The sequence below is a fragment of the Pogona vitticeps genome, chromosome 10 (assembly GCF_051106095.1).
Source record: "Pogona vitticeps strain Pit_001003342236 chromosome 10, PviZW2.1, whole genome shotgun sequence".
Taxonomy (NCBI): domain Eukaryota; kingdom Metazoa; phylum Chordata; class Lepidosauria; order Squamata; family Agamidae; genus Pogona; species Pogona vitticeps.
In genome coordinates this window covers 12,867,096-12,884,047 of record NC_135792.1, presented here as the reverse complement: position 1 = coordinate 12,884,047, position 16,952 = coordinate 12,867,096, and the positions used below count along the sequence as shown (strand labels likewise).

General features: G+C 42.4%; 1 long non-coding RNA gene across 1 annotated transcript; it reads left to right on the top strand.

Annotated features, from left to right (window-relative positions):
• The first annotated feature begins 522 nt into the window (after window positions 1–522).
• LOC144584349 (uncharacterized) lies at window positions 523–16,453 on the top strand. The gene is made up of 2 exons (XR_013538544.1): window positions 523–742; window positions 15,635–16,453. It is a non-coding gene; the product is annotated as an uncharacterized LOC144584349 (long non-coding RNA).
• Window positions 16,454–16,952: the final 499 nt, after the last annotated feature.

Sequence of the window (16,952 nt, the reverse complement as noted above, 5' to 3'; positions counted from 1 at the left end):
TAGCTGTAACAGAGCTGTTCAAATCCAGGGGACGCACGTAAGTGGTAAATAACAGACCTCACTAATTCAAAGGGTATGCAATTATTAGGAGCAAAATTGGATTTTGAGGAGTTTGTGGAGGGATTGGCGAAGGAGGACAGCAAATCTAGCTCAACATCCCAATTATGGCTGAATGCACACTGACTTAGACTTCAGAGCTAATTATTCAAAGCCACCTCCTTGGATGGGCTCCTTTTTTTCTATGTTCACATTTTTAAAGTCAAGTTCTTTCCATCTGATTTATAAAAGCAATCCTATATGTTTAATTTCTTATATATGACACTCCCCCCCCCATTAAATACCCACCCAATTTCTACTATATATGGGTTAAACTAAAAAAATGTTCAAGAAAGGTGACAGTTCAGCATGATTGACTGATAAACATGCTAAAACTTGAGTTTCATTCCGGCTCCAAAAAGCAAAAGCATCATAGCTCTGGAGGGATGCTAGGTGTATAAATGGCGCTGTTTTAATTTTTCATGCAGAAAATTTCATTGTCAAAGAAATACCTCAGCAAAAAAGAGATTCCGAGGGAGTCGATGTCCTTTGCACGAAGGTCAGGGCAAACAGGCAAGTACAACATCAAACATCGTGTTATGAGGAGATGACTTCCGAGCAGCTGGTTACCTTCGGTGATGAATGAGAATTGCGGCAGTTTTCAAGAGACCAACAGAAGGCGAGCAGGGTCCTAATCAGCTATAAGGTGGGTAGTAAAGATCTAAGGAGACCTGCGCATTTCCAGAACGGCGGACTTCTCTGACTTTGGATTCAGTAATTATAGCTGTGACAGCTGGACAGCAGGAGGACATGACTGGAATAGGTGGGAGTTTTTGACACATAGCAGTAGTGGATTCTTGTCTTCCAGGGTGTGGGGGGAGACTTAAAAAACCTGCCCCTCTCTACGGCAACAATGCAGCAGCCACAAGACATTGTAAAGTGAACCTATGGAGAAGGACAGATCTCAGAAATCAGGTGCATGAAGAAGCCATTGAGAGGGGAGACATAGGAAAAGAAATATAGAGACAACATGTTGAGCTGTTTAGCTTAGCATTGTTTACATCTTGTATGTAGCCTGTAAGTCCAGCATCTGGAAGGGGGGGGAAGGGAAAACGGTACTGCTTAAAGCAAACGGTACTGCTTAAAGCACACTCTGGGCATTTTACAATTTAATTATTCAAGCTACACATTGCCCCACTCCTAAAAGTTGAGTAGTCATTTTACTCACCTCAGAAGGATGGAAGGTCGAGTGAACCTTGAGCTGGTTACCTGAGAATGAACTCAGGTTGTGAGCAGAGTTTTGGCTGCAGTACCACAGTTTAACCACTCCGTGATGAGGACAACCTAAACCACCCACCCCAAATACAGTGATGCCTGACTTACGAAGATCTTGACTTGCGACCAATTCAAGTTATGACTAGCTCCGGCCACAACATTTTGCTTTGAGTTGCGACCGGAGCTTTGATTTACGACTCGAAAAAAGGCAAGGAAAAAGGTGGGGAATTTAAACTGCTAACTGTTGGTCGGTGAAGAGGCTGCTTCTCTGTAGCTCTTTTGCCCCAGCGATTAGAGAGTGTGCATTTGGAGGAGGCTTCGGACTGCCTGGTACTGCTTTTTTCTTTTTTAAATGCCTGTTCTGAGTGAGTGCAGGGTTTTACAGCATGGGTTTGGGCTGGGGGGCTTATGTTTCTGTGCTGTGATGGGTCTTGCAGTCTTTGTTTGCTTTTCAGTGTTTTTTCCCCCCAGCCAGAGTGGATCAATTGTGTTTCCGATGGGTCTTGCAGTCTTTGTTTGCTTTTCAGTTTTGTTCTTTTCCGGCCGGAACGGATCATTCTTGTTTCTGATGGGTCTTGCAGTCTTTGTTTGCTTTTCAGTGTGGTTTTTCCCCCCGGCCAGAACGGATCCATAGCATTTCCGATGGGTCTTGCAGTATTTTTTGTTTTTCAGTGGGTTTTTCCCCCCCAGCCGGAACGGATTAATGGGGTTTCAATGTATTCTTATGGGAAATGGTGCTTTGAGTTACGACCAGTTTTGAGCTACGACCATCTTCTGGAACGGATTAAGTTCGTAACTCAAGGCACCACTGTAAATCTTCTTTTGAAAAAATCCCCATTGTGTCCTATGGGATCATAGGAGGCCATTGTTGCCACACTTGTGTCCCCCTTCATTTTTATTGTAAATTGGCCACTACAGGACATATGGGAGCATTTCTATATACATTGTTTTTAAAGGAAAATGTGTTAAAAGTTGGCACGACACAGGAATCAGTGCATTTTCCCAATGTCTAGAGATGGGAATAAGGAGACCTTGGCACTCTGGAGGTTCCCCCAACTTGCTTTACACCAAGTGGCCATTGTTCTCCAGGCAGGATTCTTCTTTTGCCCTCTCTGAGGATGGCAACGATTCGACCAATGGCCTGCTGCATGCCAAGCGAGGGTTCCATCACTAAGCCCTGACTCTTCCCTGGAGAAGTCTCAGTTTCAATAAGAAACCTGTATGCTTTGATTTTGTCAAGCAAAGCCTATGGCAAACCTTGATGGCCTATTTCCAAAAGATTTAGGAATATGAAATTCTCTCTGCCAGTTCTGAACCTCACCTGCATTTTTCTCTATCTTTTTTTAGTATTAGGTTGCAATGCTGTGTTTTCTCGGTGTATTGAAACCAAAATACATTTTAATGCATTTTCCCCAAATGTGCACATTTATTTCTGTGTATGATCAAATTTGTGCAACATTCCTCCATTCATTAACATGTCTTTGTGAATCTCTTGGCAATGATTCGCCTTCTTCAAAACCCCTGGTGACCTCCCCCAGCAGCCTCATGTAGACATTAAATAGCATTGGTGAGATGACTAACCTTTGCGGGACTCCACAACTGGGAGTCCACGGAGGGGACAACATAGAATCATAGAATCACCGAGTTGGAAGAGACCACAGGGGCCATCGAGTTCAACCCTCTGCCATGCAGGAACTCCATCAAAGCACTCCCGACAGATGGCCGTCCAGCCTCTGCTTAAAAACCTCCAAAGAAGGAGACTCTACCGGACTCTGAGGCAGCCTGTTCCACTGCCCACCAGCTCTGACTGTCAGGAAGTTCTTTCTGAGATTCAGGTGGACTCTCTTTTCCTGTAGTTTGAAGCCATTGCTCCTTGTCCTAGTGTCTGGAGTCCTGGAAAACAAACCTGTCCCTTCCTCGACACGACATCTCTTCAACTATTTCAACATGACTATCATGACCCCTATTAATCTTCTTTTTTGTCAGGCTAAACATTCCCAACTCCGTAAGCCGCTCCTCATAGGACATGGCTTCCAGACCTTTGACCATTTTGGTCGCCCTCCTCTGGACATATTCCAGGTTGTCAACATCCTTCTTGAATTGAGGTGCCCAGAACTGGACATAATACTCCAGGTGAGGTCTGACCAAAGCAGAATAGAGTGGTACTGTCACTTCCTTTGGTCTAGACACTATACTCCTATTGATGCAACCAAGAATTGCATTGGCTTTCTTGGCAGCCACATCACACTGCTGACTCATGTTCAGTTTGTGGTCTACCAAGACTCCTAGATCCCTTTCACAGGTACTGTTGTCTAGCCAGGTGTCTTTCATCCTATATCTGTGCAGTTCATTTTTTCTGCCTAGCTGTAGGGCCTTACATTTCTTCCTGCTGAAATTCATTTTGTTAGTTTTGGCCCAGGACTCTAATCTGTCAGGGTAATTTTGAAGTTTAATCCTGACCTCTGGGAATTAGCAACCCCTCCCAATTTGGTATCATCTGCAAATTTAATCAGCGTACTCTCTATCCCTTCATCCAAGTCATTGATAAAGATGTTGAATAGCACAGGGCCCAGAACAGAACCCTGAGGCACCCCACTAGTTACCTCTCTCCAGGATAAAGAGAAGCCATTGGGGAGTACCCTTTGGGTTTGCTCAGTCAACCAATTACAAATCCATCTAACAGTAGCACTGTTTAGCCCACATTTTACTAGCTTCCTTGCAAGAATATCATGGGGAACTTTGTCAAAGGCCTTACTGAAATCAAGATATGCTACATCTACATCTTCATCTATCAAGCCTGCAACTCTATCAAAAAGAGTGATCAGATTAGTCTGGCATGACTTGTTTTTGAGAAACCTGTGTTGACTTCTAGTGATGACAGCGTTGCTTTCTAAGTAATAACAAATTGTTTGTTTAATGATCTGCTCTAGAATTTTTCCGGGAATTGAAGTCAGGCTGACTGGGCGATAATTATTTGGGTCTTCTTTTTGATCCTTTTTGAAGATAGGGACAACATCTCCCGAAGCCGCACTCTCTGAGGATGGTCCTCTGGGAAGGACCGGAGCCAGGCCAAGGCCTGACCTCTGCTTCCCAACCGAGAAAGCCTCCCCAGGGGGATACCATAGTCAATGGTATCAGAGGCCACTGAGAGGAAGTCCAACAAGGATGTTTTGCCCCTATCGGTCTCCCTCGAAAGGTCATCTTGCAGGATGACCAATGCCATCTCTGTGTTGTGGCGCGGCCTGAACCCCAACTGGAATGGATTGAGGGCATTTAAGTCAATTAACTCTATAAAAAGGAACACAGTTACTGGAAGCTTAAAATGAATGACATAATTCCATAAAAGCAAAATGTTGCAAAAAACAACAACAAAAAAACCACACAGTGTTGTGGCTAAAGCGTGGCATATGGAGGAAGAATGCAGAAGAGGAATGGCTGGAGACATAGTAGACTGCTTTCCGCAGCGTAAATATCAGCCTTAAATAATTTTTGGTACCTTGTTTCCTAAAAAGATTAGTAGTTACTCTCCATGTGATGAATTGGATAAGAGTTATTGTTCATACCAGTCTTCATAGTGTATTATTCTGGTGGATTCTAAATAACCATATCCAAATTATGCTCAGCAAGCTGTTGGAAAAGCTTGCAGAAACCTGAAAGCTGAAGGATCATTTTGTGTCCTGACTTATATCCCATGCAAACAGATTAATCTTGTCTCTGTGTATGTTGTGCAGAAATTATACTGTGATATTTCATCTTTGTTTTTAAATCCTTTATTATGTTCCTCGTGCAAATTTAGGAAGCAATACTAGAGCTCACAAAGGAGTTGGGCCTTTTTTGCTCATGGGAACAGGGAATTTCCAGAATTAGTTGGATATTAATACCCACGTAGGGTAGGTGTGTCTTCTGCTTCAGAGAGAACACCCTACTTGGGTGACTCTTGGGAATGGGCCTCTATTTGAAGGCATCTTCGGTTTCAAGAGTTGCCCTCTCTAAGTTCAGCTTGAAGATAAGGAACCAGAGGGGAAAAAGGACCGAAGAGGCCTTCAAGAAGCTGGACATGTCTGTGCGTGAGGTTGGGACATTTGCAACTGCCCATTGGCCATTTGGTAATAGCCTTCTTGAATTTGGTAAGATATGTTGCACATCAATATTAATCATAATAATTGGTCAGAGTTCTATCAGTGTTCAAATAAGCTTTGTATGGCTTGTTGCAGCTAATTGTAGCTAACTGTTGAAGTGTCACAGTGTGTCATGGCCGTGTGTCTGGTTGCACACCCAATTGCACAACTAAGATGCACCTTGGCAACTTCTCAAGTAAACTGAAATGAGCTGCAGCAAGTTACAAAAATCTTGCAGAAACACCAGTAGGACTGCGCACACAGAGAAGAACACACAGAAATCTAAACATAGACTGTCATGGTCTGTTTATGCAGTGATGAATTCAACAGTTGAAACAAGTATTCCCAAGAGTTCACATAACATGAATAAAATAGAGATATTCAAATTATAGTGTGCCACTGCTAGTCTTATACAACAGGGACAGATCATACATGAAATCTTGAATTATACCTATATGGGCTACGGGGCACTGAACACCCAATGTGCGTACGTGAATGCCAAAAATTAGTGGTGGTGGGGAGATAAGACACTTTGTGCCTTGGGTTGTGCCTATATGTAGTTGGCAGACAAACCTGATTCCTGTGATGGTGAGGTGTAATAAAATCTCTGTGCTTGTATGCACTTTTTGTCACATACTGTAAGGTTTTTTTAAAATTTCTTTCAGATTGTCTCTGAGTTTTTTTGGTAAAGAGTGAGTGAATTGTTATGGTTCCATTGTAATGGAAATGTTGACCTTCATAATTGTAATGTGAATGTCTCACAAAATAATATATAAAAGGTGAAGTAAATGATAGGTAAAGGTAAAGGTAAAGGTTCCCCTTGACAATTTTTGTCCAGTCGTGTTCGACTCTAGGGGGCGGTGCTCATCCCCGTTTCCAAGCCATAGAGCCAGCATTTGTCCGAAGACAATCTTCCGTGGTCACATGGCCAGTGCGACTTAGACACAGAACGCTGTTACCTTCCCACCAAAGTGGTCCCTATTTATCTACTTGCATTTGCATGCTTTCGAACCGCTAGGTTGGCGGGAGCTGGGACAAGTGACGGGAGCTCACTCCGTCGCGTGGATTCGATCTTACGACTGCTGGTCTTCTGACCCTGCAGCACAGGCTTCTGTGGTTTAGCCCACAGCGCCACCATGTCCCTGAAGTAAATGATAGAAGTGTATAATTACGTTTTGCACCATTATTCTGTATGGAAACATGCAGCTAATATTATGTTTTCTGAATATGGTGAAAAAGTAAACAGGAGTCACAATTTTTTCATTCTTTAGTACTTCTTCCCTTCAAATTTTTGCAGTATGTGAGTGTGAAAGAGTATGAGGAAAGTTAGCTTTAATTATATTGCTTTTAAAGGCATACCAAGTGCCTGGACTTCCTAACCAAGAGCTTTTATCCATGAAAATTAAAATATTTTCATATAATCAGTAAATTCTGATAGGAAACTTTACCACGGCTATATTAAATGATAAGAGCAACTGCTATTTTGAAATTCTGAACATTTTATAATTAGACCCGCCGTTAAGAAATATTCAGAGTTAAGGCACATTAGAATGTATTCTGCAACATGGAGACAGCCCTGACAAAGAAACATTATTCTTAGATTTACAATTAATTACCCTTATGTCTATACCTTGCATTCAATTTGCATATCTTAAAAGTGCTGTAAATTTCGTAGCACTCCCTTGTTATTTAAGATCATTCGCCTCGGTTAAAAGTTTTGCAGTGATAACTTTTGCTTGAATACATAGTGGTGGGGTCAGTAAATCTGGCTTTACTTTGCTCTGCAATGTTATAATTTTTCTTTGTGTGTGTGAGTGGGTGTGGGTGCATGTGTATGTATAGGTGTGCCTGTCTGTCTGTGTGTGTGTTTCATTATTTTGCTCCTTGTTCCTTCTGCCCCCTCATTTATAATCCCCTGAAGAACCAGAAGATACAGGAGGCTGGCTATAAGACAAAGTGAATGGTCCGATTTTCCTGATGTTATCTTTTTCCCAGAACGCCTTGGTACTGGGTATCTGACATGTTCTATACATCTTTCTGGTGTCATTCTCATTAAACAAATGCAACTTAACTTCTGGGCCTTAAGGAATGAAAATTTCATGCTGCGAATTTGGATTCCATAAGCTTGACACCCCAAGATTTTCCATTTCATTTATCTCCCATCTTTCCCAAATACTGGAGACCACTTCTGTTTTTTTTTTTTTTTTTTTTTTGCAGCAGTTTGTTTGACATGTTTGTGGACAAATTGGGCACTGACCATGTTTAGGGTGAAAGCAGATTTAACAATGTCATAACCTTAGAACTGCAGAGCTGCAAGGAACCGTATGGATCATCAAATCCAACCTCTGTCAAGGAGGCACAGTAGGAAGTTGAGCTCCAAATCTCTGGCACTGCAGCCGGACACCAAAACTTTGAAATATCCAGCAGTTTTGTAGAATATTTTTATTGGAAGCTCTGTAGCCCCACCTGGTCATGGGGCCATGTAAAAAAAAATGTGACAGTCACAAAATATCACTCTAATGCCTGAGAAAGTAGACAATCTGCGAAAGCTCTCATTAAATTATAGCAGTTAGCTTTAAAGGTGCCACTTTGGTCCTGCTATTAATTAATTAATTAATTAATTAATTAATTATCTGATATTCTTAACTTGGGGGTGATTTACCTTCAAAGGATGCACTATTTACATAGCTCTGCAAGAAGATTTTGGCCGATAGACCCCCTGAGGCAGCATGTGACGATCTCAAATAAATCAAGACCTAAAGAACGTTGGCATCCAACACCGTGTTTCCCACTGTCCAACCAGATGCTCCTGGGAAGGTCATGAGAGCAAGTCCCCTCTTTCTACCGTCACTCCACACCAACCAGAATTCAGAGACAGGATATTCTACCATGATTAATAGACGTAGGCAACTTAACTCTCTTATGGAAAGAATCCATTCCACACCTTCAGAGACATGGTATAAGGTAAATGCAGTTTGCCTCTGAAATTTGCCAGGTTTGTGGTGTGTTTGAAAAGAACAAAATCTTACACATAATTTTACAAATGTAAATGGACAAAATTGGCTACCTTTGAAAAACTGGCTTTACTCAATAGGGCAAACATCTACAGGGTTACATATGTTAGTACTAAAATGTGTACTTTATAGACAATGTGTACAAATTTTCATGTGGTGGCGGGGAATTTAAAGCCTTGAAACCTAACAGGAATACAGGTGAGCCTGAAATATCTGGACATCCCTTCTATTTGCACCTCTTGTAGCAATGAGTTTCATGAATTTAGCTTGTAAGGAAGCCTTTTCTTCAAACTCTCCTGAATTTACGAATGTGTAAGGTCAATAAAAGCTCTCTTATCCAAAAACTGAGAGCCCAATCCACTACTAAAAGGAGCCTTATTCAAATTGATTTTAGCATGTTTTGCATTGATTATAATTTGGGCATTTACACAAGGGATTAATTTGGAAGGGGATCTTTTTGTGTGCGTGGCAAAGAGTTATTTTACTCCTCTGCCAGGGGTCCATTTATTTTAGTGTAGATGTGGAACCAATTTACTGGAATCGACTATACATATGTGAAGTCCTCTGCCTGCCTTTTTAATTTTCCTGCTATCTGATACAGCGCTATTCCAGATAGCAGGACATTTTTTTAAAAAAGGCATTGAAGTCTGCTTGCCAAAAAACTGGTGTCACACCAAAAAGCTGATTGTCAACCACAATGGGGTGTCTTCAGGCCCACATTTGTCAGAGGCAGCGTTTGGGCAAGGAAGGGCTAAGGGAGATGGTCTCTCTAGAGGTGGGACACCTTTCTCCGCATCTCCAGGAGATTGCAGGTGCCGGGACCACAAATAGTGTTTGTGCCTCCAGTGGTGGCAGCGGCTTCTCATCCTCCAGTGAGCTGGGTGGCTGGACTTGAGGCCCAGGGCTACTCCAAGCAGCGGTGGGGCAGCTCAGATGCCATTTTGTTCCCCTCCGCCCTTCCCAGCTTGCACATGGCCTCTGCTGAGCTCTGGCATGGATGAGACTGCCTGCCCCCCCTTTGTCCCCTTCTGCCTGCCTGGCCCTCCACCCACCCAATCACCCTCCCTCCCTGCCTTTCTTGCTCACCTGCTTGCTGGCCCCCTGCTCACCTGTCCATCTGCCACTGCTCACTTGCCCTCCTGGCCTTGCACGTCCACCCATTCACCTCACTTGCTTGCTTGCTTCTCATCTGGCGCCTCCTCTCCATGTGGGGCACAAGTGATGCAGATTCCAGCATCAGGGAGGCTGAGGTGGTGGCAGGAGGGAGGTGGCAGTGACACACCGATCAAACGTTCTGGATTTGGGCTAAGGTTCACATGACTTTAGTCCAAATTGGGGTTGGGGCTGGGGGATACAGACCCTCTCTTGGTTCATTCTGGCAGTGGGACTGGGCCCTGACCTACTTCACTTTAAATTTAGACCTGACTAGCTTCACCAGTGTAGCCTGGATGTCTGCTTTTAGACTAGGGGTGGGGTTGATGCTGACATCTGGGCCAGACACTCATGTGCACACAAGTTCAGACAAATCTCAGACATCCTGGGAGAGATACGTGTTCTTCACTTGTAGCAACAAGTGTGAAAGGGGATAAAGTATGAAGATCATTAGGAGTGGGGCAGGAGATTCTCTGCCAACCTTAACATCAGAGCTGGGCAATATTCAGCTATGATGGGGGAGCCATCACTGGTTTATTTTACTCTTATTTTTTTTGGGGGGGGTAAGGAAACAGGAATATATGAATGTGATGTAAAAGTAGTCTATGGTCTAATTTAGGTTTAATGCCACATCCTCCTCAAAGCTAAAATGATTCAACACACTTTCTTGGCACAGTAAATAGCAAATATGATTATTTTCTTTTGGGACCTCCTCTAATACTTAAAAAATATTTTCAAAAAATGTCATTGAAACAAACCCTGTGTTTAATGAAATGGTACATTACCTACAAAGGGGGAAAATACTGCCGATTTTAATTAGAGCATTGGGAGAAATTTGGAACTGCTGATTTCCACTGCAGTCTTTTATTGAACCTGCAGCAGATACATGGAAGAGAATTAAACTGGAAGAAAGGTATGCCTCAGTAAAGGGCAATGCACATGCTAAATTTCCAAGCGGTCTTTCTCATGGAGTCATATAAACATTTAAAAAATTGATTGGCTAGATCATTTCTGGGAGAACAATGTATCTTTCTTTCTTTCTTTCTTTCTTTCTTTCTTTCTTTCTTTCTTTCTTTCTTTCTTTCTTTCTTTCTTTCTTTCTTTCTTTCTTTCTTTCTTTCTTTCTTTCTTTCTTTCTCTTTCTTTCTTCACAAAGAGAGAAACCACTATCTTAATTCTATTTCCCAGTATCATTAATTAGTAATCTGAAGTTATTGCCATTGTCATTTCCTTCTAATACCTTTTTAAATACCTATGTGGGAAGAATTGCCCAGTGCATTATCTTTTTACCTAGAAACAGGAGAACTCTTACAATCATTAGCTATGTTTATTGCAGTAGAAAAAGCAAAGTTTCCCGTCACGCATGCTGGGCTAGAGATTAAAGGGATAACAAAAATGGATGCCATTATCTGAGTTTGTCTCCTCACACAACCAAAACAACACCTTCCACTCACAAATACAAGGGGGTGCTGATAAATATTGAGGCTTTCTCAGAAAAAAAAATGAGCTAGGAAGTTGTAACTGCCACACTATTCTACATATTCTGCCAGGAAGTCGATGCACTTGTGACATCTGTCCTGCAGCTTCTTAAGTCCCTGCAAATAAAATTCTTCCAACTGCTGGTGTAACCGCTCATTTGCAGCATTAGTTGCCTCCAGAACACTCCCAAATCATTGTCCCTTTTGAGTTTGGGGAACAGATAATAGTTAGAAGGAGCCAGATCGGGAGAATAGGGTGGATGGGGCATCACTTGAAAGCCTAAGGACATCAGTTTTGCCATTGTTTCACCTGCAGTGTGTGACGAGGCTTCATGCAACAGGATTACACCTTTGGAGAGCTTTCCTCAACATTTTTCCTTGATGTTTTGCCTCAACTTCGTCAATAAAGCACAGTAATATTTTGCACTGATGGTTGAACCCTGTTGGAGGTAGTCCATCAGCAGAACTCCCTTCTTATCCCAAAAAACTGTTGCCATTTGCTTCTGCACCGACCTTTGCACTCAGAACTTATTTGGCCTGGGGGAAACACTGTGTCTCCATTCCACAGACTGTTCCTTTGTCTCAGGATCATAACAGTAGATCCATGTCTCATCACCAGTTACCAGTTTGCCCAGGAAATCTGACTCATTTCTTGCAAAATGTTCCAAAACAGCCACCAATGACTCCACATGTTTCCTCTTTTGTTCAAAAGTTTGGGGATCCGCTTTGTTGCCAGCTTTCTCATTTCCAAGTCGTTGTGGATAATGGCACCAACTCTCTCACATGATATTCTCAGATACATAGCAATACTTTTGGCTGATATTCAGCGGTCCTTCATGAGCATGTCATGGATGGCTTTCACATTTGCAGACACAGAGACTGAAACAGGCCTTCCACTGGGTTACTCACTTTCAACACCGAAATGGCCAGTTTAAAAATTGACAACCCAATGTTTAACTGTTGCATATGAAGGGCCGCTGTCACCCATAGTTTGTGACATTTCATCATGAATCTGCTTTGCAGCTTTCCCTTGGAGAAACAGGAACTTGATTATGGTCCTATGCTCTTCCACATTGAACTTTTCTGGGGGTGCTGCCATGTTCACTTTGGACTGGAAAATGAAAGTTAAGTTAAAACCATAGGTAGTTGATTTTTGCACCATTGAATAGAGACAAATTGTCAAATACACTCTGCAATTTATAGCTTCCTAGCTCAATTTTTTTCTGGGTAAGGCTCAATACTTATCAGCATCCCCTCGTAAGGAAGTATCAACTGGCTTGGAGAGACCCCACAATTTGCAAAAGTACAATGGTGCCCCGCATGACGATGATAATCCGTCCCATTGAAATAGCTGTTTAACAAAATTGTTGTCATGTGAAATCCATTTCCCCATTGGAATGCATTGAAACCCGGTTTAACGCATTCCAATGGGGAAAATATCTTGTCGTCCAGTGAAGATCACCCATAGGGAAGCCATTTTGTGAGCGCCGATCAGCTGTAAAAATGGCGGCCCTGCGAAGCATGGGTCCATAAAACACAGGGCAGCCATTTTGCGAAGCCGATGATCAGCTGTAAAAATTGCTGTATTGTGAACAAATGGTTCGCGAAGCATGGACCTAATCAACGTCCAGCGAAAATTCCCCATTGGAATGACTGTTTTGCGAATCGCTATAGCGATCGCAAAAAGTCATTGTTATGCAGATTCGTCATTTTGGCAGGGTCGTCGTTTTGCGAGGTACCACTGTATAAAAATGTATTGAGAGAAAACAACCTGGTGGGGAGAGGCAAGACAGGTAGGTTCTCCACAGGACCTGAGCATTGTCAGTAGGTACAGAAAACTGACTGATGGGCTGGGGGTAGTATGGAAGGGAGTATTTGTGACCATGGCTAGCTGGATGGCACCTTGAACAGAGGTACTCCATGCTGTAATCATCGCCATCATAAAACTGAAAGGACCCTCTGGGTCATCAAGTCCAGTCCCTGACAAGGAGACACAGTGGGGGATTGAAAACCTCTGGCTCTGCAGCCAGACACCTAAACCACTGAGCTATCCAGCAGCTCAGTTATGTTACAGTCTACCTTTATGTAAGATAGCCATGTCTGTTTCTTCTATTAATTTTTTGAGAAGGCCATTCCTCTTTTGGAGGTGTTGTCTATTGGAAGGACTACCTAGTCCCACTCTGTTTTAAGGGAACCATAAGGAGCGAAGGAAATCAGGGTTTTTTTCATTTGCCCATTCACAATAAGTACCTGGACACTAGATTCAGCTAATGCAAGGTAGTTACAGTGCTCCCCTATCAGATGAGATGTACTTAGGTGGTGTTTAAACTACAAAGAAGCATGTCAAATTCTGCACCAGTACATAGAAATTAGCACATGCAGTTTTACCCAAAGGAATATCTCATTTTGTCCTATTCTTTGTGGATGCCTGTCCTCTTCTTTGGTGATGTTTAAGGGCCACCCTACCTGCAAAGAGAGGGACGTGGTGGTGCTGTGGGTTAAACCACAGAAGACTCTGTGCTGCAAGTTCAGAAGACCAGCAGTCGTAAGATCGAATCCACGCGACAGAGTGAGCTCCCGTCCCTTGTCCCACCATCTGCCAACCTAGCAGTTCGAAAGCATGCAAATGTGTGTAGATAAATAGGTACCACAGTGGGAAGATAATGGTATTCTGTGTCTAGTCATGCTGGCTAACTGACCACAGAAACTGTCTTCGGACAAACGCTGGCTCTACGGCTTGGAAACAGGGATGAGCACTGCCCCCTGGAGTTGGACACAACTGGACTAAATGTCAAGGGGAACCTTTACCTGCAAAGAAGAATGGCTGAGTTGAGTCACCCTGATGTAGCCCTGGGTTAATGTGATGCTATTTGATGTTGCTCTTGTCTCATTATCTATTTCCAGTGTTTGAGTTTGGGCTGTTCCAGTTACAATCCTGAAGACATTCGTTTCGCACACCTCTTGTGGAAGTCTATGGGGCTCGTCTAGTTTGAATGGCATTTCAGGCTCACAAAGTTACTTTTCTAGACCAGACGTCCCAAAGTCCTCCAGCCAGAATCATCACTGGGCGTGGGGATTCTGGGAGCAACGTTCTTGCAAGCCTCAGACTTTTACCTTGAGGTAAAAAAACCCACATTGGATGACTAAGACACATGATACCTCAAATGTGCTGCCTGAGGTGTCCATCTCATGGTAGGACCAGCCCTGAAGATCTAATGTCATCTGAATGTGTGGATGGCAAGGAAGCCACAGGCAACAGTGGCGGTTGTGGTTGTGGGGTGGAGCAAGGATGTCCCTGTGACTTCCACCACATAAAGTAGCAGAAGTGTTAATGTGTACTTGGAAGTCTATTTTACGTTTTAAAAAACAACAATTCAATTGTTAGTCCTAGGTACAGCAGATCATTATACCGATTCCTGGATTGTGAGTCAACACTTCTGTAAATACCAGTGATTCAGTGGATCTACTATAGTTGAGATTACCTACCAGGTTTAGGACCATGATATGTTATTTCAAACGAAAGAAAACATTTTGTCATCTGGCCAGAACTCCATTGCTTAGTTTGGCCATTTTGGTAAAGGTTGATAATTGACCATGATGGTCTTTTTAAGTTTTTCTGCTACTGTGGATTTTTTTGAAACACTGTGACATTTGGGGGTATATTCACTAATTGACTGGATTTTTAAAGTTGTTTTCATAGGGTGTTTTTTTCTTTGTTTTTATTGTTTCAATGGTTCTACTTATTTCAATTTGTTTGGTTGCTTTGTTCTTTGGCTTCCTGAGAAAATTGTTTTGTTTCCCCAGAAGAAAAGCAAAGTACACATTTTCAGAATAAAATAGATCCAGGAGACATGAAGGTTGAATAGACACAGAAATCTATTTGTCCTGAAGTCTCTCCTTAAGTTTAAAATAGGTAAATAATGATGAAGCTCTCAAGAAGCTGCATGTATCCATTTTACGGGCAGGTAGGGTTCCTGGACCAGCATAGCTGCCAGTACAATAATTGTAAACCACATTGCAGTGTTGTTGCTGATTACAGACATGATCTGTTCATTTAAAAAATCATTTTTAAACCTTCCCCCCAATTTCAATAATGCTACACCCATAACGCTGTGACGCAGATGGGCTGCCTTGGCAAAAAATCTTTGAGTAGCAAGAGTTTTCCTAGTCTTATGTCCTATATACATCTGTTAAATTACTCTAAGATCTCATTAAATAAAGCTAATGTACTTGTAAAACAGTAGGGAGAGACAGTATATCATTGTAACGGTTCGAAAGAGCCATTCTAGCAAGGAGGCAAGCCAAGAAGGCTAGGTATATGCTGGTCAGTGTAGATGTTTCTGGGCTATAAATCTTAAACCTTTCCTACCTAGTTATTGTGTATTTCTTTAGGTGAGAGATTGATTGTAGCAGTGGAAGATGAATTTGCTCATAGATCCTTTTCTTCTTCTTCTTCCCCCCCACCTTTTTTTTAATACCCCTGATGTTTCACCAAGGTGATAATGTTTTCCCCTCCCTCCCCATGCCCGTCCTCCACCCACCTTGCTATCATTTGTTTCAGATTAAAAAGCACGGAGCGGCATGAAGCAACATGAAGAAAAGCTTGTCTCTGCATTCGGGCAGGCAGGAGGACATGAAGATGTATAACTGTCCCAGGTGTGAGAGGACTGTATGCTTTTCTTCACTCGTGGGTTGTCATTTTTCTTTCCCTATCCCCTTGAAAGTGAAGGAGAACATCACAGAGGGCAGTGAAAGGAATGTTTGGCCATGTCTATGGTTTGGATTTTAACTCAGCCTGGCCCAAAATAATTTGTTGTCTGAGGTGGAGCAGCATACAGCACACACGCGCCCTCAACCATGGCAGCTAAGGTGCACAGTTGCCAAGATTGGCTGTGTTGTTTTGGCACTTGAGGGTGAAATTTGGCAGTCACCTTATCCCCTTCCCCAGCTATAAATGTTTATGAAATGTTAGCCAAATGCTGGTAATTCTCAGAGATGGAAACATTAGATTTTTGGGCTACAACTACCAGCATATTTTAGCCAACATGGCTAGTGGCTCCCTCCCCCTCCAGCTGTATCCATTGGGACCACAATTCTGCTGTGTGGTCCTTTTAATTGAGATGTATTTAATTATTTTTCATATTATTTTGCAATTTATTATAATTGTACATGTTTTAATACTTGCTTTTGTTTGAAACGCTTTTGTGGCCTGCCTTGGTTCATTTTTTGGGGAGAAAGGTGGGATACAAATGAATGAATAAAAGTTAGAACATTAATAAGGAGGCATCATTTTACCTTGCACTAGTGAGCAGATTAAATTTCATGATATACATTGAGACTGCTCAGATAACAAGAAGCACAAGGTGGAAATAAACATGCCCCCCTCCCCCTGTTAAAAAGTAATATTCTAAGCCAGTTGTTCCCAAATCTGGATATCCTCGGTGTTCTTGGACTACAGCTCCCAGAAGCTGTGCTGGCTGGGCTTTCTGGGAATTGCAGTCCAAGAAGACCTAGGTTTCCCAAAGTTGGGAACCGCTGTTATAAGCTCTCTAAACAATTGGGACTTAACACGTATTCATATGCACTGGGATAAAAAGCCACCTGATGGAAAATTTAACAGTTAATCCTGACCTATAATGAACCTGTACTCTGCAGATGCATTAGGGCACTGCCTTCCTTAATATCACACATTCCTTAATATCTTTTTGACATCTACTTAGTTCTAAAAACTGGGCTGACCCTAACATGTCTCTTCTAATCTGGAAAAATGGCCATACTGGAAATTATCCACTTATATAGGATGAAGTGCCACTGAACTCAGCGAGACTTACTTCTGAACAGACAGTGGCCTGAATCCTGATATACAACACCTAAGGATC